This window comes from Pleurodeles waltl, chromosome 7 (genome assembly GCF_031143425.1).
Source record: "Pleurodeles waltl isolate 20211129_DDA chromosome 7, aPleWal1.hap1.20221129, whole genome shotgun sequence".
Lineage (NCBI taxonomy): Eukaryota > Metazoa > Chordata > Amphibia > Caudata > Salamandridae > Pleurodeles > Pleurodeles waltl.
The window spans coordinates 105091006-105118091 of record NC_090446.1 but is presented as its reverse complement, the minus strand read 5'-3'; positions in this window follow the sequence as shown (position 1 = coordinate 105118091).

Here is a 27086-nt window from a genome sequence, read left to right as displayed (position 1 = left end):
GGACCAGGCATACGTATAAAGGTGACGAGTCTGCTCTATGCTGAAAGGCTAGGTATTAATTGACTGTGATGTTACATGTTGTAGCCAGGGTCGGCTTCTCTCTATCCTGCAATCCGGGTACCGAGTTGGTGAAAGAGATTACAAGCGTGTGCAACGCAATAGGTCTCGCATTTGCTTGAGTTAGAGCTATTGGCGTTGTAAATTGATAAATGGACTTTTCTTGCCACATAAATTGGTCAACCAACTCTGCCTCATAATTTGGTTGCATAGCAGCACATGAAATCCTCACTGTGAGTATGACTGCAAAGGTACCATAACAGCACTTTAGTACTACGTGTAAATCTCACTCTGTTCACATGCCGGAGCCAACCGTATTGCTCTGGAATTGCGCGGCAAGCGTGCACCGTGCTAGAATTTGTCGCATGTTATAGGTCAATGGCCAGGGATTGCTGGATTTACCAAAGCACAGGATGGGAAAGGGCAGCACAGTTGAAAGTAACATCTATTTCCAAGTATGAAGACGTTGGCCAAAGATGTAATTGTGGCAAGAAATAAAAGCAACTTCCTTGAGAACAGAGATAAGCATGAACTTAGAATTTGACAGCAGAATTTGAACTTGAAAGGGTTTGGAAAGGGAAGTGGTGAGCATCAAATTAATGGAAAAAAAATGGTTCCTATTTGTTCACTTGTACAGCGCATAGAAGCTGCAGTACGGAAGGCAAACTGGAGATTTTAAGAACCTGTATAGCATGACCCTTCTTTCAGCGTCAGCAAAAAGCAATAGCAAAGATTATAGGTCAGCAAGGTGTGGCCTATTGGCTTTGCCAATGTTTGGATTTTGTTTTGCTTTCATGAAGGGAACAGCTGTGTTGTATGTAACATTATGAAACGACCAGGCAATTGTGGCAAGAAATAAAAGCAACTTCCTTGAGAACAGAGATAAGCATGAACTTAGAATTTGACAGCAGAATTTGGACTTGAAAGCGCTGTCAGTTCCATGAAGCCTGCCCACTTCCTGCCTGCTCTTGAGCCACAGATCCCTCTTGTCTCCCATCTGCATAACCAAAGCTGTTTACTCTAATATCGGCGGTCTCAGTTGCATTCACATACTGCCTGTGTTTTCCACTCTGTGCAGTGTTTTCGTGCTTTTGAGCTTGGTTTATGCTATATGAAAACAGATAATCCGTAGATAAATATATAACATCATATCACTCGTCCTTTCCATTCAGGTGCAGCCATTGTATCACATCTGCAAGAACTGCAATTCGGCTTTTCCTCTGGTGACATGATGTATGCCTTTGCCTTTAAAGGACCTCCTGGACACTGCACTTTGCTCCAACGATATTCACAATTAATTGACCAAGAAGAAATAGCATCCGCCCTCACGGAGATCATCAATGCCTCCATCATCATCACCACTGTTCCCAATGTTTGGAAACACACTGAGATCAGACCTCTACTAAAGAAACTCTCAGATGACCCCTCAAACTCAAGAACTACCACCCGATCTCGCTCCTCCCATTTCCCACCAAAGTCCTGGAAAAACAATCGATAACCAGCTCACCCACCACCTCGAACACAACCACATTCCAGACCATCCTAATCCGGCGTCCGACCTAACCACACCAGGGAGACAGCCCTGATCGCAGCTACCGACATTAGGAACATCCTAGACATCACTGGCACAGAAGCCCTCATCCACCTAGACCTTTTGGCCACCACACTCTGATCACCACACTTCACGCAATCGGCATCCAAGACAAGGCACTCAACTGGATTTCCTCCTTCCTCACCGGCCGAACACAGAAGATCCTCCTCCCTCCCTTCATTTCCACCCCCAAAGAAATAATCTGAGGTGTAGCCCAGGGTTCCCCCCTCAGCCCAATCCTCTTCAACATCTACATGACTACTCTAGCTGACCGCACTCATGGTCTCAACATCATCTCAAACGCCGATGACACCCAGCTCATCCTCTCCTTCGCAAATGACGCCACCTCCACCCGAACCACCTTCCAGGACACCATGACAGACATCGTCGCCTGGATGAAAGACAACTGCCTCAAACTAAACTCGGACAAGACGGAGATCCTCATCTTTGGACACAAGCCTTCCCCACGGGACAACACATGGTGGCCCACTGCCCTCTGCCCCTCACTACCCCCTCAGACCAAACACACAACTTCAGGATCATTCTGGACACCCACCTCACCATGAAGAAACAACTCATAGCAGTTTCCTCAGCCTGCTTCAACACCCTCTGCATGCTGCACAAGATGTTCTGAGGGATGCCTCTCTACACCAGGGAAACGGTCACCCAGGCCCTAATAACCAGCTGCCTGGACTACGACAATGCTCTCTACATTAGGACCACCAAACAACTCCGAGAATGCCTCCAGACATTCCAGTATACCATAGCCAGACCTGCTCTCAACCTCCCCAAAAGAAGGAGCATCACATCCCACCTCAGGGCCCTCCACTGGCTCGCTATACAGCAAAGATGTCTCTTCAAGCTCCTCACACACACGTAGCGAGCCCTCCAGGACACCAGACCAGACTACATCAATCAGCACCTCAAGTTCTACCAACCCACCAGAGAACTCCGCTCAGCCTCCCTCTCCCTCGCCCACGTTTCCCACATCCACCACGAACGTCTCGGAGGAAGCTCCTTCTCCCATCTCACTGCCACAGCCTGAAACAACCTCCCACCCCACCTCTGTCCCCCCCTCCTCCAGACTTCCCCCTCCCTACAGGACTTGAAGCAGCAGCTCAAGACTTGGCTCTTCGACCATCACCGCCGCCAGATGGACCAACCCTGCAGCACCAAACCAGCAACTGGAGACCCCCCCGGGGTGACAAGTTCACGCTCTACAAGAACCTCCTGATTGATTGATTGACTGAAAAATACTGCATACAATTGGTTTATACCCTTTGTATAATTAAAATCGCACCTTCATTGAGCAGGTTAATTAATTTCAGGTTGAACAGAAAAAATCCATTCTTTTTGCTGCCATTAGAACAGAAATCCCATCGCACATAACTGCATCATCGACTTAGCATCAGTTTGGAAACACACATTGAGCACATCTTGCTAGCAACAAAAAATCTCCTTTTGTTGAGTTGTTTTTACTTGCCACAGAAGAGTTCACCTCAGCACAAGTCCCAATTTAGCAGCATACTGCACCAGAAATAGAACAAGTAATTAAATTTAAAAATGTAGGTGGGCGAGCTGTGCAGAATGAAAGAAAGGTGCGGTCGCCATATGTAAACATAAAGTGCGGCGTGCTGCGCTGTAATAATGAAAGGAACTGGAATGCCTCATGCACTCCATGGAAACCCAGTGGATCAGGGAGAAGATGTGGCACAATGAGTGGAGCTGTCGACTTTGGAACTGAGGACCGGGTTCGAGTCACAGGGTCGGCTCAACATCACTTATTCTCACCGTGCCTACAAAAAATAAACATATTCTTGTGTAATGTAGCTGATACTTACATAAAGCCTCCAATACCTACGGGTCAAGTTTGGGCTACTTGGCAAACAAGTAATTAAATAAACACACCGGTCAGGCACCTTCTGTAAACAGAATCCAAGCCAAGGAAGTATGGGGAGCAGTGAAAGAGGGCAAATGTGACCAAGATAACAGCCTGATTTACAACCTTGTTTACAGCTAAGCTGAGAGGAAGAATGCTCTGCAAATGAAAAGGGAAGCTTTGCTGAACACAAGCAGGAAAATAAAAGTCCCCTAAAGAACAGATAAACAGGACAAAACTTAATTATATAGTAGTTGGTCCCTGATCTCAAAGAGAAAAAGAAGGGACACACAGGGATGACTGACCACTAGCAAGGAAGGATTTTTAAATGAGATTGAAACGATGCTCATGAAATGGCTTCAAGCCCAATGAAGAAGTATACTTAAAAGTATTCAAAAGGCCATACACTTACGATCGACCAAAAAATGCCACAAACAGTTCTTAGATAAATGATAAAAGGCAAACAGAGCTTTCGTGCCTCTCCTGTGAGCTGTATATTTATAATAAGCATTTTAACCTTAATAGAATTATACAAATAGGATTCTGCAATTCTTGTATAAAAACTTGTCTCTATTTTTTTTTAGAATAGGCAACCTGTGACATACCCAAAAAAGAATTGGCAGCAGAACTCAACTGCAATAATTTATTGCAGTTGATTGTTGACATCACAATGCCTGCTGCCAAAGCCAGCAGCTGAAGGTAAAGGCAGATCAGTTTAAAAAATGAAAACAAAAGCTGCTTTTATTTCTTCTGCTATGTTTTGCTAGCTGTATAGTGGCAAGCAGAAGGGAGATATTTATAGTAACATGTTTGTATTTTTCACTTCATAGGTAATTAGAGAAAAGTTAGAATATTTATGTTTCTAAACTTTCCTTAAAAAACGTATGTGTAGTAAACTGATTCTGATATCTTCTTGTAACAAATATCTAACCACTTTTTTGATGTGTTTAATGTTGCACTAAAGATGCTACCTTTATTCTTCATGTTTGCAAACATGCCTCTATTTCATATGAAAGCTCTATGCGCCAAGCATTTAAGGGGTTTGTGGGAAAAGTCAATCAATCAATCAAGGATTTATAGAGCGCACTAATCACCCGTTAGGGTCTCAAGGCGCGGGGGGAGCTACTGGTCGTAGAGCCATGTCTTGATGCATTTCCTGAATATCAAGAGGTCTTGGGTCTGGCGAAGGTGGAGCAGTAGGGAGTTCCAGGTCTTGGCAGCTAGGTGAGAGAAGGATCTTCCTCCGGCAGTGGTGTGGCGGATGCGGGGGATGGAGGCGAGGGCGAGGCTGGCGGAGCGAAGATTGCGGGTGGGGATGTGGAAGGTGAGTTTGTCGTTGAGGTAGGCTGGGCCTGTGTTGTGGAGGGCCTTGTGTGCGTGGATGAGGAGTTTGAAGGTGATCCTCTTTGATACTGGTAGCCAGTGAAGGTCTCTGAGGTGGGGGGAAATGTGGTTGCGGCGTGGGATGTCCAGAATGAGGCGGGAGGATGTGTTCTGGATTCTTTGCAGCTTTGTTGGGAGTTTGGTTATTATTCCTGCATATAGGGCGTTTCCGTAGTCCAATCGGCTGCTGACCAGGGCATGGGTGACAGTTTTCCTGGTTTCGATGGGAATCCACTTGAAGATTTTGCGGAGCATGCAGAGAGTGTTGTAGCAGGAGGAGGAGATGGCATTGACCTGCTGAGTCATGCTGAGTGTGGAGTCCAAGATGAAGCCTAGGTTGCGTGCGTGGGTGGTGGGTGAGGGCACGGTTCCTAGTGAGGTGGGCCACCAGGAGTCATTCCAAGTTGAGGGGTTGGTGCCAAAGATGAGGATTTCTATCTTGTCTGTGTTTAACTTGAGGTGGCTTGTTTCCATCCAGCTGGCGATGGCGAGAAGTCCCTTGTGGAGGTTGTTCTTTGCAGTTGTAGGGTCTTTCGTGAGGGAGAGGATGAGCTGAGTGTCGTCTGCGTAGGAAACTATGTTGATGTGGTGGGTTCGTGCGATGTTGGCGAGGGGGGCCATGTAAACGTTAAAGAGCGTGGGGCTGAGCGAAGATCCTTGGGGAACACCACAGATGATTCTGGAGGCTTCTGACAGGAATGGTGGGAGGTGGACTCTCTGGGTTCTGCCTGAGAGAAATGACGAGATCCAGTCGAGTGCCTTGTCGCGGATTCCAGCGTTGTGGAGGCGTGTGCGGAGAGTGTGATGACATACAGTGTCGAAAGCTGCGGAGAGGTCCAGGAGGATGAGTGCTGCTGTTTCTCCTTCGTCGAGCATGGTCCTAATGTCATCTGTGGCAGCAATGAGTACAGTCTCGGTGCTGTGGTTTCTGTGTAATCTGGATTGGGAGGTATTGAGTACCTTGCTGTCTTCCAGGAACTGGGATAGTTGGGTGTTTACGATTTTTTCGATGACCTTGGCTGGGAAGGGGAGGAGGGAGATCGGCCGGTAGTTCTTGGGGTCGTCTGGTTCTGCCTTTGGTTTCTTCAGCAGGGCATTGATTTCTGCGTGCTTCCATCTTTCTGGGAAGGTGGCTGACTCAAAGGAGCTGTTGATAGTTTTGCAGAGGTGGGGGGCGATGATGATGTTTGCCTTATTGAAGATATGGTGTGGGCAGGTGTTCGATGGTGATCTGGAGTGGATGGAGGCCATGGTGGTGGCAGTGTCCTCTATGTTGGCGGGGGTCCAAGTGTGGAGGAGGTCGGTGTTGCTTGGAGCGTTGGGTTCTTGGGTGTTTGTAGTTAGCTGGTGAGACTGGGGTTTGAAGCTGTTGTGTATTTCTTCTATCTTTCGACGGAAGTGGGTTGCCAGTGAGTTGCAGAACTCCTGTGATGGCGGGGGTTCGTTGGAGCAAGTCCTGGGGTGGAGAGCTCATTGATGATGCCGAAGAGCTCTTTACTGTTGTGAGCGTTGGTGTCGATGCGGTTTTTGAAGTGGGTCCGTTCGGTGGTGCGGATCAGTTGGTGGTGTTTGCGTAGGGCATCCTTGAAAGCGATGTGGTTGGAGTTGGTAGGGTCAAGGTGCCAGGTTTTTTCCATTCTGCGACATAGCCGTTTGGATTCCTGTAGTTCTGGGGTGAACCAGCTGGCCTTGATTCTGTGGGAGGTGTTTGGGGTTTGTTTGAGTGGTGCGAGGGTGTTGGCGCAATCTTCTATCCAGCGATGCAGGTTGGTGGTGGCTGTGTTGGGGTCTGGGGTCCCACGGGGTGGGGCCCGGGCGAGAGTGGAGATCAGTTGATCAGTTTATATTTTGCTCCAGTTGCGTCGGGGGGTTGTGTGTGGTGGTGGTGAGTTACTGGTTTCTGGTAGGAGAATTGGATGCAGCGGTGGTCTGTCCAGCTGAGTTCGGTGGTGTGGCTGAAAGAGACGTGGTTGCTGACTGAGAAGATGGGGTCGAGTGTGTGGCATGCCGAATGGGTGGGTGAAGTGACGAGTTGCTTGAGGCCGAAATTGGCGAGGTTGTCGATTAGGTTGGTGGTGTTGATATCGTTGTTATTTTCTAGGTGGAAGTTTAGGTCACGTTGATGTGGATTTTGAAGTGGAGGTGCTCGGCGGAGTTGATGGTGTCGTGGGAGTTGGTGGAGACTCTTATGGTGTTTTTGTGGACTATGGCGATTCCTCCTCCTGGTCTGTTGATTTGGTCTCTCTAGTGATCTTGTAGTTTTCTGGTATGGCTATGGCTACGTCTGGTTCCGAGGCCGAATTCATCCAGGTTTCGGTGAGGAATGCGACGTCGGGTGAGTATGTGGTCAGGAGGTCCCAGAGTTCAATTGCATGTTTGTGGACGGAGCGGGTGTTAAGTAGGATGCAGCTTAGGTGGTTGTCTGTTTTGATTTGGAGTTTGGAGGTTAGGTTGCAGGTGAAATTGCAGGCTTTGCAGGAGAAGGGTCCTTTAGTGCGCGTCGGTGTGGACTGGAAGCAGATGGAGGAGCGTCCTGGATTAAGGGCGTGGAGTTCGTTGGCAGTGTAAAGGTGTTCGGTGGCGCGGGAGGCGTGTTGGCCAGGGGGTCTGGCGCTGGGCGCGGTCTTGGTGCGGACGGGTGCAGACGGGCTTGCCTTTGGCGCGCCAGCGGCGCAGCCGCGCTGCGGCCGGCATAAGAGGGGAGGTGGGAGGGAGTGGCAGCTGGGAGGAGGGAGGGAAACCTCCAATGGGAGTGCGGGGGTGGGGGCAGCAGGAGTCAGGAGCGGGAAAAGCTCTGAGGAGGAGGGAGGGGGCGGGCCGTGGGGAAGCAGCAGCACGAAACTTCCGGGAGAGGAGAAGCCAAGAAGCCCAAACAAGCCCAAACAAGCCCAGACAAGCCCAAACAAGCCCAAAACAATGGCAGCACTTACCAGAGCAGTGGTGAGGAGGAAGCGACCGGCCTGCAAGGAAGTGATAAAGTGACCATGCATTACAAGGGATAAATACCACCTGCAATATATGTTAGGATATTGTAAGTCATCCTAGAGTTCCCTAACCGTACAGAGTAACTCGGTCAGCCTTGTTCCTCTCTATGGTCATGGAATTCTTCAGTGACTTGCAATATCCTTATAATCTACGTCAGGGGACACTTTATCCCACATATATTCAGATGCTTTGAATAGCAAATACATGCAGAAATAATCTATTTTACTGTTCCTGCAGAACGTCTCTTTTCTTCTCTACCTTACAGTGGGTGTTAGGTGTTGACATATGTAACAATAATATGACTCTTTAATAAGTGTGCAGCACACAGTTAAAGTTCAGTAAATAAATTTAAAAGAGACGCTTTTGTCCTTGAACACTGTGGTCTTATTGTGTTGACCCAAACGTAATAACAGGCATAGCTGATTCCAGCAGGGTACACTTTAACAACCTCTCTGAAGCAGGTGATCAACCAACCGAGCTATCTTATAAAAAACCTCATGTAGGCAATGCACACCATCTGTGTGTGCCAAGGTCCCTCTCTTTGTGTTAGGCACCCGCTTCACGCAGCAGCTATTTTGTAAACAGACAATGGTACGCAGATTCACTACTAGATGTTTGTGTAAGGTGTTCAGGTGGGAAGCTAAGGTAAATATAGTCCCACGCACCAATGCAAGCTTCCTACCCTGCTCACCAGGGAGCACCTATGAGACACAGAGGTAGCTGAGAACCAGACTGCTCTCCCATTCTTTGTTTGACCATCTTTGCTGCAATTGCAAACAAGTTTGCAATATTTTGCCTTTCTGATGAACAATTAAAAGAAGTACCTGGGATTCAGGCCAATGGCTTTCAGATCACTAGATGCACCTGGTGTTTGTGGGGCGAGCGTGAATAGAGCAACTGGTGGTTAATGAATGTGCGCACAAAGCCAGGCCTGGGTGGAAAACCCATGGTACGTGGTCCCATGGCAGCACTGGCAGGATCCCTATCTAAATTTTAGTTACAATCCAGCCATAGCTAACTGTGTCTGATGTGAGATTTACATGGCTACTATGTTTAGCTTATAACACTTTGCATTCTGCTACTTGTAGTTTAAATGTTCACATTCAAAGTGTATGACACGAGAACTGGAATTTTAATGATGTAGCATAGAACCTCAAGGGGCATAGCTGACAGCTGGCATGGCGCTTTTAGGGGGACTAGTTCTGCTTGTCACCCAAAAGCCCCAAGCCTGCTCGTACGTGTAGTTTCAACTTACAATTATAACAATGGGCCTACACTAGGGCCAGCTGTGTGTTGTTGGTTCTTAAGCAAGGACTGACTGGTCAGCTCCTGACCAGGAGAGATAATAAAATCCTGACTGACGGGAGTACATGGGACAGAGTGAGTTCTGTAGTTAACAGTTTCATAATCTAATACGTGATCCCGCAATTGGCAAGTGCCCTACACATGCCTGCAGGAGGTGCATTAACCTTCGCTGTCTTACTGTATGCATAGAGGAATGTTACCAGATGGCTCCATGTCACCAAAGACACAATGCTCCAGTCATGGGTTTTCATTTGACAACCTAATGCATTCTGGAAGTTGCAGCCTTGGACCATTACAATTGATCCCATTGAACTAAGACACCTGAAAACACAAATTTGTAAAAGATAAGACAGTGTGACCTGCTCACTTGAGTCACCATGATAGCAAGTTTTGAATATAGAGTTTTCATTTTAAAAGGCAGTGCACTATAGTAGTTGTAGTCATTCTTTAACAAACCTGATGGCAATGATTTGCAAAGAAAACTCAACAAAAAGCTTCTGAAAGAGGCCATTGCATGCCACTCATACCGAGCATGGGCCTGGATATTTCCTATATGACAGGTATTTTTGAGAATATTGCATATATCTTGTGTAAGCTGCAATAAAACACCCAAATCTTCACCCCTCTGAGGTCAAGAAATCAAACACTCTGAAATTCCATGATAATACAATGCTTTAGTGCCCTAACAAACAAGCAAGTAATCATGTAAAAGAAAACGTTTCACGTGAGGAAATTAAGCAAACTAACATCACAACCACTAATTATGACCTCAGCTTTTCCTAGAAGTAAAACTACACATATGATATGACATAAAATGTCTAACCAGACGTTAGCCCTTTTGAAATGCAAGCCTACATTATCTATAGTGAATCCAAACTTAAGTAATTCACAATTAATAACATTTGCATGTCTACATTGTGGTACCATGATGGAGTGGGACGTCCTAGTCTGTAGTCTTAAGAATGTAACCCAAGTGACCTGTTATGAATGCCTGTAGTCCTCTTCACCAGGGTGAAGATGTCTTCAGAGTTAAATCCTGTATCCTTTCAGCTAACTTTTTCTGAACTCTATGTAATTTATACAGATGTGAGGCTGATTGGTCAATCGAAGGATGGAGCATAGAACTGAAATCGTTCTCCCAGTATCACGGGCTTACCTGTGATTAATGATAACTAATTTTACCATATTTATGGAATAGCCAGAAACTATTGCACGTTTCTGGGATCTACAAGTTCTTCTACCTTGCCTCATCCCCTATTTACAGTTCTTCTAGATACTTGTGAACCCAAAGTCCACTGATTTGCTCACCAGGATCTCCAGCCCTGTGCCCTCCTGCTTGTCAGTATTCAAGAGAAAGAAATTTTACAAGCAATGCACTGGAGTAAGGCCTTTGTCTATGTTCCTTCAAAGATGCTTCAATCTCCACAAGTTTTTGAAAAGTTAGGCCCTCAACAGTAAGGGTCCTGACTTTCGGGTATGTTAGCTGGTCACAAAGTGAGTAGGCCAAACTTTAATATTAATATCAAACCTGGGTGTGATCTGATAGATCCAAGATCATTTCAGAGGAGGGCCAAATGCTGTCTGCCATCAAGGCTCTGGTTGGCCACCTCTTACGTGGCACTGCAAACAATCCACTGTGAAGAATTAACTAGTTTCCTGTATAGATGGTTCAATGATGTGGAGTTTCAATAGATTATATTTATTTTGGACTGGTTTCATGCTCATTAACATTTAACCATTCCCACGAAGAAGAATATCAAATATGTTTTCATATTTTTTACCTGTTCCTTGTATTCAGTATCCAGTTAATTAGTTTGATTTCCAATCCAACCAGTGTCAATAAGTTACTTAGATATCCAATCCAGTTAGAGTGAAGACATGTATCCTAAAGTTGTATGGCTTCTTCATGGCAATAATGTTTGTTTGTGTGTGACATCATTAACAATGTATAAACTGCATCCATAAGGAAAAGCACACATTTATGTACAATACCATTATTTAACTTATTACAATAAGTAAAAAATGAAAGACATTTTCCTATTTGAGTGCTACACTTGCTCCTTTAAAGTCGAAGCCGACCACGACCAGACAGTGGTGCCGCTGTCTGGTTTTCAAAGACTTTTTGAGGACATTCTGAAAGCTTCCTGGGAATGCATTTCACCAATTGCTTATCATTGGCTTTGTGTTTTGTAACTGACATTTCCTTGCTTTCTATTTGCTGGCATTATTTGTTTCCCATTGTCCCTCTGGTGGAGTATAGCCTGTTTCCCATTGTTCCTTATATTTTTTCCATGAGTGCTCACTTTCTATAGATAGGCTTTTAAATTATGTTCTCATCTTGTCTCATTTGCTGTCTAAATAAAGACAGAGATTTAATATCAGGCTCTGTCTTATGAGGAAGCTTGGTTTTTACTTTCTTTGGTTGACTTCAAAGTGAGAAGATGTATGTGACAATCTTGATGGATACTGGTTTTGGAAAGGAAAGGTTTTGTTCTAGCGCACAATTTAAATGTCTGTAAATTAGCTCTGCAGATATTTCAAAATGTATCAGAATTAGAAAAGCACAAATGAAGCACATTTTTTATAATTCTGAAGAGTGGTGGAAACAAATATTTTAATATGATCAAAACATGTCAAAACATGTCAATATACTAGGTGATGCCATTTCCACACATTACCTTTGTGTGCTGTATAGTGTTATCGTTAAAACAGTATGTGAAAATGTAATGGTCATTTCAATTAAAAATGTGTTGTTTGTAGTGGCAGTGCGTTACCACACCATGCATACTCTACTTTACGCCACTCCACTCTATGATACTCTGTTCCATTCTGTGCCACTCCACTCTTTGCCTCTCTATGACACTCTTCTCTAATCTACACCACTCCACTGTATGCCACTCTAGGACACATTATGAGACTCCACTGTAGAACACTCCACTGTACTGCACACCACGCTACTCCACTCTGCCACACTTCACTCCATGACACTCCACGACACTCCACTCTACAATACTTAATGCCAATTTACTATACAACACTTCACTCTATGCTATTTCACTCTTCGATACTCCACTGTATGACACTCCACTCTACAACAGTCAATGCCACTCTGCTCCACTCTGCAGCCTTACACTCAACACCCCTCCACTCTATGACACTTTACTCCACTCTATGTCACTCCACACCATCCCACTGTATGCCACGCCACTCCACTTTATGCCACTCCACCCTAGCCTATGACACTTTACTCTATGCCATCTCACTCTACGTCACTACTCTCTATGCCACTCTACTCTATGACACTCCACTCTATGAAACTCCACTTCACTCCACTCCATGCCACTCCACTCTACGATACTCTACTCCACTCTGTGCCACTCTACAACACTCAACTCCACTCTACACAACTCCCTCTATGCCACTTTACTTCAATCTACTCCACTCCATTCTACTTGACTCCACTCTACTCTATGACACACTACTCCACTGTACTCCACTCTAAACAACTCTACTTTACCGGTTTATGCTACTTGACTCTACAACACTCTATGTCACTACACTCTATGACACTCTACGCCCCTCCACTCTACACCCCTGCACTCTATGCTACTGCATTCGACTCCACTCTATTCTACTCTACTCCATTCCAATTGATAACACTTCATAACACTACACTTTACATCACTATACTCTACACCACTCCACTCTATGACATTCCCCTCTACTCTATGCCACTCCACTTACAACACTCTACTCCACTCTCTGCCACTCTATGACACTCAACTTCATTCTATGCCACCTATTACACCTTGCTAAATGTTTTACCATATCATGCCATTCTAACTACATTATAACGTACAACAAAACATCACTTGACAACACCATTCTGCACAGCACATCCCAAGAAAACACGCTATACACCATCCCACTGCACATTGCACCGTATTACAATATATCACACTATTTCACATCCATCATCCTTAGCCACTACACTGACCTCTATATCAGCACGGTATATCATAGGCAGAGTACATACGAGTAGAACTCAGAGGCTTACCCATACTGACAGTACAGTAAAACAAAACTACTGAAGAAAGAGTGTTTGACCATAAAGTACTTCCCAACTGAGGTAAAGATACATGCATCAAATGTTAAACCTGTCAACCTTAGTGAGAATAAAGTACTACTAGAGGGCCAGAAAATATATACTCTGCACCAGTCCATGTCCCCTAACAAAGGCAATGACACCACCCACACACAATCCCATATGCGTACACAGAAAGGCGACTTTTCAAAATACCAATCCCATTCAGACTTTGTCCACCAAAGACTATGTGCAAAAATCCACAACCAGAAGTTAGCAGTAAAGTGACAGGAGGGACATACAGATCCGGGCGGAAACACGGGACCGCTCACAAAGCTTGCCACCACAGCAAACACACAAGCGAATAAAACAGACACATTCTTCATGCAACAACCACAGGTTTAAAAAAAAAAAAAAAAAAAAAAAGTTAAAAACACACATGGATACCCGGACCTTGTAGAGGTAGGGTGATTTTCCATTACAGAGCAACCAATTCCTAGACTGATAAACACCGCATACCGCCCTAGAGCTGCTGGTGCACAATGTAAAACACACACAATATGGAAAAGCCTTAAACAAAGAGCCAATGACTTATGTCAGCAGAGAAGGTGAAGCCGTCCGAAACGCGCAGAGCCCCAAGGTAATAACAGCTCTGTAACAATGAGATTGAAACGCAAGAAGCTGTTTTACATAATCACATTCTCAGTTCCAAAGGCTTCTGTTATCGCGTTATTTCCCACAGGGTTGGGGCCAGATCAGATATCTGCTGCGGCGACACGACACTGAATAATTCTGTACTAAGATTGTGAATCAGAAGCTCGGCGTTTACGAGCTCCCGCTCAGCGTCATTAAAATAGGATTATGACTTCATGTATCTTGCATCTAGGCCTGCAGTGGGGAATCCTTTTTTTTAAAAGCAATGCAGTACGTGCAAATCTCTGCGGCTTCACATGATATAATCTCGGGGGTTGATTGTGCGTAAATGAGTTAAATATGAAACCTGTAGCTCACAAGTGGGTCTGGAACGGTAAATTATCCGAAAAGTGCATCATTATTTTTTTTTTAATTGAAATGTCATTTCGGGGTCATTTTGTTTATTCAATTTTACTTTTTTTCTGATTTGTTTGGGATTTTTTCTGTTTTTCATTTTGACTTTATTACTGTTTTGATGCTGCATTGCCCTGAGTTAGCCCTGCCTGCTTTGCAACATGGCCATGGCTCAGGAAAATTTATTGCCTTTAAGGGTTCACCCTGATAAGAGTTGTGATTATTCTTTGAGGTGGATAGTCACCCATTCCAATTTTTTTTCAACTCTTTACTGATTTTGCATAACAACAAAAATGAGACAGTGACATATTTCGCCCCGAAACAGGGTTATTAAATAGCACTCGCGATGACCACCATGAACAGATTTACTGTGTGAATGTTAAGTCAAAGAAGGCATGCATCAACATTAAATTCCAGGAACAGTAAGTCCTCCGAGTCCGTGAGTCCATGTGGTCGCAATAAACATTCGCCTCAGGGAAACATAGGACACTCTGCTCCACATCTGTATACCATCAACAACTTAACCATGCAATTAAGTGATAAATAGGTGCATTCGAGTTGCATAGTACAGTTCTTCAGAATAATATGCGAGGCACATTCACAACTCTGTCCATTTTGAGAATCAAAAAGTGATAGGGAGCATCCCAAGTATATCTATTTGAAGGTGGCAGGAGTGCAACGCTTCCTGCGGCCCACAGCGCACACCCTGCCTCGAGGTCTCATGAGCTGACGCGCACTTCCACAGAGGTCACTCATCTGACCTAGCTTCTATTTTTACGATGAGCCCAACCCATTTGTCCCATGCCCCTTCCCCTCGCCTCTGCCCCCCACATGCCTGATCTGGCTGCTATTTCTGCTTTTCACCATTTCAATAAATCAGGTTTCCATGTTGGCAACCGAGTGGTCGCCACATACTTCCAAGCTATGGATTTCATGCACTTGTCCAAAACAAGGGCCAGACTCACTAATCTTTAGCTGTGTCTATATTTTTTGGACATGAGACACACATTCAACAGATACTGAACAGGGTCAGTGGAAGGAGACCATTGGTTAGTTCCCCTGTGTATTAAGGTACATCTTCCCAATACCCGGCTATCAATGGACATCACCACACCATGTGAAAGAAGTTCCCCACCTGTTCTGCACAGCGCAGACATGCAGTGGGTGTCTCAGAGGTATATCCATCCCACTTTCTCCAGTGTTAGGTGCGTGTGGTGGATTATATTAAATTATGTGTTGCGTAGTCTAGTATTCATTAATACCCCCTGCACTGATACCAGGCATCGCCTCCATGTAGTTAGTGTAAATTCCTATCTCACTCTAAGTTCCCAGAAGCCCTCGAGCTGCCTCACCAGGTGCTCCAGCTGCCACCTTAGTGTCCCATAAACACATCCAACAGCTTTCCTCTGTCTTAGTAATACCGTTAAGTCCAGACCCAGGTCAAAATGGCAGTGATTATCTCGTCAACATTAGGACCCTCCCCAGGATCCCATCAATCAGATCTTGATCATCGTGATCCACATTGACTCGAAGGTATTTGATTGTGTCTAACCACCAGAGGAGGTGAGTGAACGACAGAGTCAACAGTTGCCTTTCTGGTATTTTTAGCAATAGGAACACCCAGGACTTTTCCCACTTGATTTTAATACCCGCGATATCTCTAAATTCATTCAGGATGTCAATCAACAGTGGAACATTGGCGCCTTTCATCACTCCCCAATTAATAATCCAATTGATTACAAGCATGTAATCAAATTTCTTTTAGTTTCTTACTGCTAAGAGATATGGCCTTATAAGTAGAGATTCCAACTTTGGAAAGAGGGTACCAGGTTCGAACCGCGTCTGTTAAACATCATGTTATTCTGGGCAAATCTCCTAATGTCCTGGTGCCTAAAAAAATATGAATCTGACCTTATGTAAAGTAATCTGTTGCTCATATTTCAGAACCATCATGGGTAGCTGATGCTCAGCTGTGTTGGCAGGTACATGTGCCCCTGACATCGACACATTCAGAGCGGTCCATCTCACACAAGCACCAGTGAAGCTCATTTGCATCTTTGTTTTAGCTGCTAAAAGTTGGTAAAATCGGCTTCACACTTCTATTATGAGTGCAGGGCACAATCAGGTCTTATGCTTGCAGTGATCCTATACAAACAAGTAACAGAGCACGGACGCCTGCCGTGTGCTGCGTGCCTAAATCCCTGCAGCCAGCTCGGATTGGGAATCAGATGATAGTCTGTATTTAAATGATAAAAATATCTGAAACAGCTTGCTTGTGTATGCCTTTTGTATGCATGTTTTTTTAAGTCTACTCCAGTGCCCAAATCCTTGTAAAATAATGGCAAAGACATGCAGAAGTTTTTTTAAATGCAATTTTTAGTGATTATTTTTTTTGTGTGAATTAGTGGTTTTAATGATTTATATGGTCGTAACTGATGAACTAATGATGTTGCACTTAAAAACATTTGATTATTTTGTTTAGAAGAGTGATTAATAATGTAGTGTAGTTATGTTACATTTCGTACGAGATGCTATTACTTTACAGAGGATTCCCTTTCTGGTGTTCTGCTCATTTTGCTCCTGTTCATCCCCTCTCCCAGTCAGTGGCCCACTGCGAGTCTTTTCTCTCCATAATTTCTGCAGAGCACAAGGTGCTATTACGTAAATGGACAGTTGTATTAGCAAGTATTGTGAATGAACCTTTCCATGTTGTACCTAATGTATCATTTTGAACGATTTCCGCTGGGAGTTCGGACGCAGGCGTGCAGAAGCACATCATTTTATGAGCTATTGTTTGAGAAATGTTTCATATTATGTTGTACATCTCCGAAGTGCAGTTGCTGAGAAGCCAAGAGGAATTTTTCCCTTACATTAAGACATGGGTTAACTTTAAGATGATTTAATTGTTAAGAAGCTGTTTTTGATTTGCCAATGCGATCTTACCATGATCATTCCATGCTGAATTGCAGGTTTTCTAATTGTTATGCATAAATTGTGTGTAAAAATCCCTGGTTTTAGAGGAATGAGGATGACATCTAGTTTTCCTCCCAGAAATCAGTACAATTATTCTGAGACTTTCTTCCCTCACTTTGATGCTGACAGTACCCTTTATGAGTTTGAAACAACCTGGAGAGATTCCATAGCTTAACTAGGGATTTTAATATGACTTTGTGTTTCTCTATTCTGTATCCGGGCCTTCATGACAAGCATTGCATGTTTCATGTATCATTTTATTAATAAAATTAATTCTGATTTAGAACTTGGTCCCAGTTTCGAATTCTAAATTCTACTCTGCTAACTTATTGATAGGGTTAGTGAGGGTTTTCTCTTGCCACCAGATCAACAAGAGATTCTGGAGCCGGACTGCCTAAGTTAAAATTTAGGGTGTTCCAGATATTGAGGTTCAGACAATTATTGGGGTTCGGCTACCACAGATGTTTTCACAAAAACATCCTGTAGCCTTCTCTTTACTTGCATAGGCCAGACCTCTTCCATAGACCTGGCATGTAAATACACACTACGTGTCATAGCGTCTGAAAATTGGCTGCCATGGATCAAGCAAGAACGAAAGGAGGGCATTTTTCTTACAAACAACATTCACACGGGAAATAATTTTGGAAAAAAACATTGGTAGTCTGTAAATCTCACCAATAAGCATGGAATATGGGCTGCAGCTGAACTGAATTTGATCCAAACTTTATGCAACTGACCCATACAATCCTGTGAGTGAAAGCTAGCACCAAATGTTAATCTGGAAGTGTCCCACTGGGACACACGGGTGTGGGCCGTCCTTGAAGAGGTCCAAGCTACTTTATGGAAAGAATAACTCTACTTTCAATCAGTAGCCAATCGTAATGTAATGTGCTTAATTTCCTTACCTTTACTTATTTAAATAGCACTAAATATGGGTATTGTATCCATTTTTAATACTCAAAGTTTTGCCAGACATGGTGGCTGAGGCACAGGGAGGTGACTCCGTAGCCCAAGATCACACAAAATGATCAAGCTGGAAAGCCAGTTTTCTCCATGGTATCCTAGGTCTGGAATAGACGTGTTGCTCTTCAATTTTCCTGCCAATGAGTGGAAATACATATTCCAATTATAAACAGAGGGGTTGTGTTCTCAATATTCTTCTTTTAAAAAATATGCTCTATGAGACATTTTAAAAAGCCTTTCAATTTGGTATTGCTCCAAAGTGAGTAGAAACAGTTATTCATCGTGTGCTTAATAGTAAGTTGATTATTTTACTGAAATGATAATCCTCCCTGCTCCTTCGAGATGGACAATTATGTTAGATAGCTTAACAGGTCCTTTAGGGCGGACTCCAATCTCAACCAGTGACACTTTGTCACAGAGTGGGGTGGCTTTCAGCAGTCTCAATGACCCCATCTCACTCTGCGACGAGGCTGGAACTGGTGCCTTCCTCATCGGGGGAAGGCAGCAGTCCCAACCATCCTGGGACCTCCGAGGCTGAAGGTAAGTGTGTGTGTGTGATCTTTTTAAATGAATGTTTGGTGCGCGCGTGCATGTTTGAATGTTGATGAGTGTTGTTAATGGATGTGCGTGCGTGTGTGTGAAAGTGTGAGTGTGCTTCCCGCCCGCCCCCTCCCTCCTAAAACTGCCGTCTGCCACTGTAGTTTAAAGCAGCAAAGAACATTTTCTATGCACAGACTGATCACGTGACTTGTTTTTACCATTCGAAATACATGTGCACGAAAAATATTAGGTGTAGAGTAGAAAATGCAATATGATGTTTAGGTCGCCAGTTGTTCATATTCGAGTTTTAATCGCGGTTTCCCCCCGTGATAAATTGCGTGATTCAGGGCAATATCACTTTAACGCCCCACCTAGGCTGAAAATCTATTTTACGTCAAAGATGAATGTGCCTAGAAGCATGTTATTCACCAACCATGGATAGCATACACAGATATGATGCGTATTTTAGAAAACAAGTGACTCGACCCAATAGAGGCAGGGGTATAAACTGAGTCATGTGACGCTTAATCAGCTGCTTCTTGGTATACAATAGTGTGCTTATGCTACAATCGAAGTAATGACATGAAACATGTGTTTTCTGTTTGTTCTATACTTCATACAACAGGCATATTGGCCCATATTTATACTATTTTAGCGCCGCATTTGCGCCGCTTTTTGATGCAAAAACGGCACAAACTTACAAAATACAATTGTATTTTGCAAGTTTGTGCCGCGTTTGCGTAAAAACATTACGCAAATGCGGCGCTAAAAAAGTATAAATATGGGCCATGGTTTCTTAAGACTATGGGCCTTATTTATACTTTTTGTTGCAAAACTGCACTAACGCAGTTTTGCACCAAAAAGTTTTGCACCTGCTTGCACCATTTTTTAGCACCAGCTGGGCACCATATTTATGGAATGGTGCAAGGGTAGGCTAGCATAAAAAAAAATGACGTTAGGCAGGTTAGAGTCAAAATAAATGACTCTAACCAGATTAGTGTCATTTCTTGACGCTAAGGGGCATATTTATACTCTGTTTACACTGAATTAGCGTCATTGTTTTTTACTCTAATTCGGTGCAAAAATAACTCCATATTTATACTTTGGTGCTAGACCCGTCTAGCGCCAAATTTATGGAGTTAAAGTCATTTTTTGGAAGTGGAAACCTACCTTGCCTTGAGATGCAAGATAGGCTTTCCCGTGCAAAAAATTACTCTATGGCCTTAATGCCATATTTATAATCCCATGCAAAAATGGTACAAGGGAGGGAGGAGGGGTAAAAAAATGGGGCAAAGCTTGCTTTTCCCCATTTTTTAAAGCCAGGGTCAGGGCAGGCGTTAGGAGACCTGTGGGCCTATTTCCATGGTGGAACACCATGGAATAAGCCCACAGATGCCCACCCCAGGCCTCAGGGGCACCCCCACCCACACCAGAGGGACTGCGGAGGATGGGGGACCCCATCCCAGGTAAGTACAGGTAAGTATTTTATTTTATTTTTGAAAGTGCCATAGGGGGCCCTGAAATGGGCCTCCATACATAGCACAGGGTGCAATGGCCATGCCCAGGGGGCCCTTGTCCTCTGTGCTGGCTATTGGGGTGGTGGGCATGACTCCTGCCTTTTGTAAGCCAGGAGTCATGTGGCATGGTAGGTTTAGCACCATAAAATGACGCTAATCTGGTTAGAGTAATTTTTCTTTACTCTAACCTGCCTAAAGTCATTTTTTGGTGCTAAACCCTCTTCTTCTATACTGCTAGCCCCACCCGACTAAAGTCATTTTGTTTTACTCTAGCCTACCCTTTGCACCGGCTTGCACCATTCCATAAATATGGTGCCCGGCTGGTGCACAGAAATGGTGCAAGCCGGTGCTAAACTTTTTGGTGCAAAACTGAGTTAGTGCAGTTTTGCAGCAAAAAGTATAAATAAGGGACAATATTTAGTAAGTTTGTGCCAGTTTTTCGTCAAAAAATGACGTTAATATGGCGCAAAAAAAGTATAAATCAGGGCCTTATTGCTAAACGGGTCTAGCACCAAAGTATAAATATAAATATGGAGTTAGTTTTGCACCGAATTAGAGTAAAAAAAATGACGCTAATTCGGTGCAAACAGAGTATAAATATGCCGCAGAGTATAAATATGCCCATATGAGTCATTGTTTGCACGGGAACGCCTACCTTGCGTCTCATTAAAGCAAGGTAGGTCTCCACTTCCAAAAAATGACTTTAACTCCATAAATTTGGCGCACCAAAGTATAAATATGGAGTTTAGCACTAAAGTATAAATATGGAGTTAGTTTTGCACTGAGTAAAAAAAAAATGACACTAATTCGGTGCAAACAGAGTATAAATATGCCCCTATATTTCTTTTCAACAGCTTGAAGCCTACAAAAGAAGCTTTCGACTTTATTCTGAATCCACCTACCTCTTCTGATTATCATGTTTTTTAAATCTCTATTTTTAACATTGTATTACTTTTTTTTCTTATGCCCTTTTTTTACTGATGTTTATTGTTGTGTTTTCTTAACCTTAGTGGAGATCTTGAACAAATTGAATTAATAAATGATATGATAGAATGGTTAAAGGAACTTTAGGCAAAAGAAGATATCTTGTTATAGGGAAGAGCAAATAACAAAGCTTGTGATGCAGATCAAGAGGATTGATTTAATAATTGCTGAGCTATCAACGATAATGAATCAATATTAGCCCATATAGGACTTTCTATGAATGTGTCTTTGACCCACAAAACCATTGCATTTCGTAACAAATCTACGGGCAAGTACACGACTTCTTTTAATTACATGGTCCTGAAACCTAGGACAGACACCATGAACAATCATTCTGCATGATGAAGCACCAGTAAAGTGTATCCCAAGCTCATCTCATCACTTGTGAAAAACCTTTATGGTTGTGCTTGACTCCAACTCATGACCAAGTACACGTACACGCCAACAGTCAGAACAGCCTGTTACACCTATGACTTTTTAAAAAAATGTTGGGGTAATTGTGCTGGAAATAGATTGTCTTTTGCCACCATTTGCTCAAACTTTTCTTGAGGCAGGTGAAATTGCAACACACCTGTGGAGGTACATGCTCACTGGAATATTGCACGAGGGCCTCTACAGGACGTATGTCTTGTTTCAAATTTGTAGGAAAATTGCACCGTAACATCAGCATGTTTGATTATTTCTAGGATTTTTAAGCATCGCCAGTTTGCTGATGCAAGAAAATCTGAATTCAATTAAAAGCTTTTTGCTTAAACACACCCTTAAGCCCAGCCCACTCAATTTGATGAGTTCCTGCCCACTTTAAAGCAGTGGCTCTAAAACATGAGCTCTTCAATGCAATCTCCACAGAACCATGTGTTAGGCCCATACTGTTTGGTTGCTAATCAGAAATGCTCATGTCTGAATTGCATGAGAATTTGCAGGATGGTCATTTTTCGGTGGTCTGTAGGGGAGGGCAATACCACGAAATTACCACACACAATGGTAGTTGTCAATAGTACTGATCTAGGCAGTAGGCTACGGCTGTTTGGTCTACCCTACCGCCTGGAGGTCCTAGCTCTGGTTCCTAGGGCCAGCTCCTTGCAAGGCGTTGCTGCTATGAATGACAGTTCTTGTCTGGGCTTGAAATGGTTTATCAGTCGACATGCCTACACCCCAACCCCAGGTAGAGAGAGCGCGTTAGTGTTTGGGCTTGCTGTCTAACAGTGAGGTACCGTCTTTGGTCGAGGTTAATGAACCCACCAGGAAAACTCTAACTTTCATACCCTGGGTCTCGCTAGCCCTGAATGGTATTTTTCCTCATTCTGTTGATTTTTTCCACTTATTTCAGCTTACCTTCCGTGTTTGTCTCTATAAACAAACCATGCAATTTCTCATGCGGCCTGTCTCCCTCAATTGTCCATCAACTTATCATTTTCCTTTATTCGACCACTCTCCTCATCAAACCTTTCTCTTTTTAAGCCTTTACTCAGTCACTCTTTTCTCCTCTTCTTAGCTTTGTTGCCAACTCCTACTCCTTTCTCTCACTCTATCATGTATGTGCCCTCTGCCTCCTTTCCCTCAAGCCTACTTTCTTCTACCCCCCTCTTTCTGTCACTGTATGCTTGTCCCCTCACGTTCTTACATCTGCCTTTCTTCCTCCCTCTTCTCTATCAATTTTTTTCTTGCTGTTCTCTCGTCCCTCCCGCATTTCTTATCCCCAGTACACATCCATCCATCTCCTTCCTCTCTGTCTCCTTCTTCCACTTTCTTTTCACTATCATCCATTTTCTCAGTTTCCATCTCCTTCCTCCTCATCCATCCTAATGCCCCTGGTCATGTTAGCCTTTTCTTTCCTTTTTCCTTCCCACCGCTGTATCTCCTTTCGTACACTTGCTTGTTTATGTCCCTTCTTACTTTAGCGCCTAGGCAAATATAGATACTGTCAGAGCGCACGGTACTTCTCCTTTGGATCGTGCTCTTGAATATCGAGTACATGAATATTGAGAAACACTAATATTGTGAACATATATATATATATATATATATATATATATGTATATATATATATATATATATATATATAGAGAGAGAGAGAGAGAGAGAGAGAGAGAGGAGAGAGAGAGAGTGTCAAGGTGCATAGTTGTGGATTTAGATTAGAAAATCTATACATATCTGATGATGTTTTGTCAAAAATGGGAACGGGCACACTAAAAATGTCCTAAAATGCAATTGAGAAATCAGCTAGAAAAAAGCAGATCATATTTGGAGACCATATATGGTCTATAACTTAATAGCTGTCATGTTTCTATGTGGCACTTTAAGAGAACGGGATACGTTTAGAGCATCCCCTCGACATGATGATGTCGCCAAATGATCATTTTCTGTGATGTCAAGATTACACTGTGCCATTTTTTTGCATCATTTTTAAAGCCTGCCTTAGCCAGGTGTTAAAGTGACGCTCCCATTGTATTCAATGGGCCTCCCTTGACTTTGGTGGATAGCGCCATCATTTTTGGCAATAATCCACTAAAGTGCCACAATAGAATAAAACTTTTTGACACTATTGGCCTAACGTGCTCAATTGTGCACCATATTGTAAATACAGCACACACATGGTGTTGTTAGGGGGGCGCAATGGGACACAAGAAAAGTGCCACATCATCTATATTTCGCCACTTTCTTGTAAATATGCCCCATAGTGTGATATCATAGTCTGCCTACAGGAGATGCTCTGTGCTTTATTGTAAGTGATTTGCAGTGCACACAATATGAAGGGAAGCAACTCAGATGTCTGGCACAGCCCTGCCTAGCCTCTGATTCCAGTCATCACTAACGCGAGGTGGCATCTGGCATCTTGCCTGGTTTTCTACAGGTGACAGCCGTTGCACGACTCGTTAGCCTCTGTGCCGTCATCTCACTGCTTTGTCAGCTCTGCTAGAAGTGTGTCTTGTGCTCAGCTGTGTATCACTGTCAGCCGCAACACAACAAGCATTTGAGACAATGACATGACATGCTTCAAGTTATGACCTGTCAAACAGTACTGCTGCCTGTCTGTGGTTTTAGGTCTTTGAATTCTAGGCATTGCTACTGTATTTGTAATTGTAAATAGTATTTACATAGTACTTACTACACATGATGAGGCGTTGAATCTCTATGCAGCACGTAGTCTGCTGCTCTGGCACCCGTGATTGGAGGTTAATAGGTAGCAGATTAGTACATTTTTTTGTATTGTGTTAGGTTTGTGATCTTGATTTTTTGTGTGTTTTGTAGGCTTTAGAGTTGAGCTAGTACCATGGGAATGGATTTGATAGGGGGAAATAGTACATTGTTTTTGTAAGTAGTGGTTGTGTGTGCCTGTTAGTTGAGTGACATGGTAAAAAAAAGGAGGGAAAAGTTTGAGAAGGAAGTTTGGGAGTTCATTGAAATCACAAGGATGTGGAATAAATCAGAGAGAGGAGGGATGGGGCAATGGTTGAAAGGAAGAAATGCTGTTGTTTTTTTGTAATAGCAAATAAACTGAAATTATTTTATACATTCACATATGCACATGATACCTGGCAGGTTTTATTGTCTGTAGAAAACCCCTCTATCTAAATACCCATATGTGCATAGAAGCAGCAATACTTACATGGTTGGATGTGCACATTTATCTTGTGGTGAAGTACGCAAATGTTTCATGACATTTCTTAAAGTTTTGGTAGCAGGCATAAACTCCTCTATATATGCACCTAAATGTGCACAGAAGTAGCAAACATGACATTGTCTTAAATACACATGTATCTTGTGGTGTAATAAATATTTTTCTCCTTATCTACATATATCTGCTTATATCAGGATGCCTAGTTCAATGTACAACATCAACTTTATCGGTATGCCATGAGAAGCATAGTGTGTCATGTGTGAGAATATAGTTGTGGTACACTGTTGCATGTGAGTATAGTTCTCATGTGGGGAAGAGCCTGTTCTTGACTTATCTTCTGAAGTTACAATGGTTGTCTGTGGATCTTATGTGTGTGGGTAGTGAATTCCATAGTTTGGCTACTTGGACAGAGAAAGATGTTCCACCCATGTTTTGTTTTCCTTGTTTGTAGGAATAATGAGGAATAATGAGGCAGCCAGTCTTGAGCATAGGTTCCTTTGCTATATGTATTTGTTGATTTGCTTTTTTATGAAGAGTGGCCCTTTGTCATGTATTGCTTTGTGTGTGATACAAAGCAGCTTGATGGTGGATCTTCTGGCAACCTGTAACCAGTGTTGGGCCCTCAAGGCAAGTAATATGTGTGCTTGTGGCTTGATCTGTCCTTAGTTCACTTAGGAGAAAGGTGTAATTTCTCATACAAATCTTCCAAAGAACACTATTTAGACTTCACTTAAAGGGAATGTTGGAACTAGAATATCTCCTGCATGGTAAGCAGGCACATAACCCTGCCCTGAGTGCCTGATGAAACTGGTATTCTGATTTTTTGTCTGACCCTGGTGACATGCTAATCAAGAGTGCACACACATGCCAAGTAATACAAGGTCCAGCGCATGTCCCAAACATATTTAATGAACTGCTGGGGAGCACTTTGTTTGCCCTTAGAGTGGGTATTAGACAACTGTCCTTCCCCTAGATGCATCGCATAGTTACCAGGTGGTAGCGTAGCATTCTTTGTGAATCTTTAGTGTGCCAGACCTTTGCCTCTGTGCCATGGAGAGTGCTGTCTACTAACCTTTCTCATGTTAAGTTCTGTGTTATGTGAAAACCAGAAACCTGCACTGACATTCCCTATGCAGGTCATGTGTTCGTGTATGTTGTGAATGTGTAGCACATTTATGGAAGTAGCACTCTGTTTGTTGAATGAATTTGAGTACTGGAACCAGACAGACCCATTTTGGAGGCCCATGGTTTGGTCTGGCACATGATGGAGAGTGAGAACAGCTTTATTGAACAGTTGAAGTGTATTGCCTGTATTCCTGTGGCTTCAGGGTAGATATGCACATACCAAAATGAGAGAGGATGGAGACAGGGCTTCCCTCACTAACTCACTTAGAACAGTGTTACCAAAGAGCTGCGGATTAGTTCCTTCTGTGCACTGCCATTTGGTAGCTGGTAGGGGTGAGTGGTGGGACTGCAATTTCTGTTGTTCAAGACAAAGAAGTTTCTAGACAGGGCCTCTCCTTTTGTATGTTACTAATTGTTGCTCCTGGAAGGCTGATGACAGCCAGGTACAGAGATCTCACACTTGCTTGTGCCTTTGTTTGGATCCTACTGCTTGGATGAAGCTCAAATGCTACCTGCAGTGAGAGCCATCACCTTGCACAAAGGCTGTGTCCAAGGAACAGCCAGAAAATCACTTCTGAAAAAGAACCAACCCTATCCATTTCTGAAGGTGGACACACTTGCCTTGTCTGGATAATATGTATAAAAGAGGAATCCAAACCACTCACTTTGTTCCAGTTCCAAGTTCTCCTTGCCCAGCACAGGGAGTGCTTCTTAGAGTACTCAAAGCGCTTCTGTGTGACCAGTGCTGGTGTCTGTGTGAAAGCAAGAGTCCTAGATGTAAATGGACATTACCTGAAGTCTGCAATTTCTGCTGGAGGAACTGAGGGTCTGCTTGGAACCTAGAAGTCTGCCAGATTCTGAGAGACAGAAGGAGACCATCTGATCCTGCAGAAGGTGAGGTTGTCCAGGAGGTGAAGCTCTGCATGTTCCCAGAATGAGGACCACACAGATAAAACTGACTACAACAAAGAGCAAAGCCAGGAGCCACCCGTTAAGTGAAGCATTATGTGGGATGCTCCCAAATCAGATTC